General features: G+C 30.6%; 1 protein-coding gene across 1 annotated transcript in view; it reads left to right on the top strand.

The window, feature by feature from the left end:
* The window catches only part of LOC106457101, a 10975-nt gene that overhangs the window by 1080 nt on the left and 7078 nt on the right, over window positions 1-2817 (top strand). The gene's annotated exons all lie outside the window — the stretch shown is intronic.

The following is a 2817-nucleotide window of genomic DNA, read 5'->3' on the forward strand; positions in this document are numbered from 1 at the left end:
TTTTATTCTTAATCTTTTAGTTATACATCACCTTAAGAAATCAGTTTTAATTTTTTTATGAAGGTTTCTTCCAAGTGTCACTTCAAGTAAGGGGGGGGGGGATTTGGCTGTAACATATGATATAGAAATTCTCTTGACATGGTTATTGACACTGCTTTATGCATGTATAATTAATAGTAATACCTACCATAAATATAGTGATATTGTTAAATTGATACTTTATGAGTGGACATGGCATTGTGTGTTTTGCATGAGGTTTTATTAGGTAAACATGAGAATGTGAATGTGATCAAGATGTTAGTTTCACAATGCAGGCATGATACTTAAGGTATTTGAGTTTAAATGATTATAACAGAAATCTGATGTGTGGTGATGAATGAGTGAGACTTGCTATTGTAAAATGTATTGTTAGGATAAGTCTTCATTTATTAAGGTTTACAAATGAGTTTTTAATTATGTTACATTGAAAAGAAAGAAAGAAGGAAAAATGTAGAGGTAATTGATGATCTTACTCCAAAATAAAAAAAAAGAGAAAATGTGGGATGCTTATTTATAATACAGAAATTTTCGTTCTTTGTTACATGCCCTCTATCAATATATCAGTTGATGTAAAAATCACTGGGTATGTATTTTGTGTGTGTGTGTGAAATGCAAGGTCTTAGTTTAAATATACTCTAACAATCTTAGAAATAGTTTTCTTTACAACTGCTACCATACTATGTATTTTTGCACACATTAAAAATAATGTTTTAAAAGTAAGTTTCAGGTGATTTACTAAACCATCAATTATAACTACATATATAGGCACAAAGTTCAAATGTTAGGCCTTTTGGTTAATAACTTGTAGACTAACGATTGCTGTTAAAGCTGTAATCTGCATCATATGGACAGAGTTTTGAGAAAAAATATATTAAATATGTCTTTTATTTAAAGGAAATAATTTAGTCCCCTTTTCAAACTCTTGTAAACCTTTTGTCACCATTACTGACAGTGGTAGCTCAGTTCATAAGCCAGTCAACTTTTTAGAAAATAAAACTGTCTTAACCTTGTGCATATGGCTCAGTAAGTTTTTATGTCTTTCGACTAAAGATTTATCTGTTAATATACAAAGCCTTTACTAGACTAGTCTGAGTCAAAAGTGATTTCATGATAAGAATAAAAATACTCCTTTTCAAATTACAGTTTTCATATTTCATTTGCTTAATACAGACCTTGATAAATATTTTCAGATCTAGGAGCCAGGAGTGCTTAACCTAACTACTACTGTTTATACTGGGAAATGGGGGCTACACTAGTGCCTTAATTATCCACAGTTTTTCTTTTCCACAAATGTTTTCAAAATAATTGGTCCATTAAAATTTTAGACAATAATTTACATGTTTTGGTGAAATTGTTGCTCAGAAAGTAATTTTGGTTGCAAAGGTTCAATTGCATAATATTCAGGGTTTTCGCATGCAGGATCTGGCATGCATTCAAATCGTAGGTCAGCCTAGCCATGCCTCTTTTATTTTTAGCTGTTAAGACAGGAATGCAAACTATTTGTAGCTTGGTTAACTTTATTTGATTAGTGATTAAAAACATAGTATACAAAAACACACAAAATATACACTAAGATTTCACTCAACTTCAGTTATCATCCAGTGTTGTATGGTGTGCATCCTTTAACTATACATGGATGTTTAGGTTGTGTTTGGTTACGCATTGTTCTCTTCCCTACAGATAATTGGTATCTTCAATCTGTTTTAACAAAGCTTTTTTGTAATAATTTCAAAGCATACACTTACACTAATTTTGGAACTATGTATCACAAGCATTGATAGGGTATAAATGTTTTTTCCATGTCTATAGCAGAAAAGGGGCCAAAATTTAGGAGCTATTTATGGCTATTGGGACCATATCAGAAGATTTTTGAAAACCTGTATATATCACTCAAAAAACAAGAAATCCACGAAGAAAAATGTTATCAGAATAATGAAAGAATATTTTATTTACTGAATCACTGTTTATTTTCTTATGATATCATATATTACTAGATGATTTTGCAAAGCTTCTTTTATTCAAATTCTAGAATTTTTACAACTACAAAAGTAAGACTAATTTGTCTATAATTTCCATGCAACCCTAATCATCTCTTTTAAGAATAAAGAATAATCATTAGCAATTTCTCAGACACTGTATTGATTAAACAAAATTAAATTGTTATTTGACTTCCTTTAGAACCCTCAGAAACACATTGTCTGGTCCTGGTTCCTTGTATATTTTTAATGTCTTTTTCTTTATCATCAAGGGAATAACATCCACATGATTCAAGTTAATTCCACTATTTCCCACAAAGTTTTCAGGATCAGTCATTGCTAACATCCTCCCTTGTAAAAACAAAAACAATTTTTGAAAGCACTGCCATCTTTAAAAGAAAAATCTGGATCATATTGTTTTTACTAGCTGTAATAAATTAATTTCAATATGGTCCTACCTTCACTCTCACACTCGATCTTCTTTCTGACTTTTAAGCATTACTGAAAAAATTTACACACTCAGTGTATCAGTCTGTATACCCCACCAATTTGGCACCACCATTGAATATGTACATAACATGTGAGTACTCTCCACCAATAGTATTGTGCCACCTATATTGGCACTGCTAGCTCTCTCTGCTATCCTCAGTATTATGATTGGCACAGCATTCTTTAGATGTGTGTTTTTTCACATGTGGCTCCCATTTATGATTGTGATTCTTTGTTATTTAATTTTTTTTTCAACAGTTTTATTTTACTGTGTTTGCATTTGAATGTTTCAACGTTTTTTTTTTTTTTTTTT

Source organism: Limulus polyphemus, unplaced genomic scaffold, assembly GCF_000517525.1.
Source record: "Limulus polyphemus unplaced genomic scaffold, Limulus_polyphemus-2.1.2 Scaffold14, whole genome shotgun sequence".
Taxonomy (NCBI): domain Eukaryota; kingdom Metazoa; phylum Arthropoda; class Merostomata; order Xiphosura; family Limulidae; genus Limulus; species Limulus polyphemus.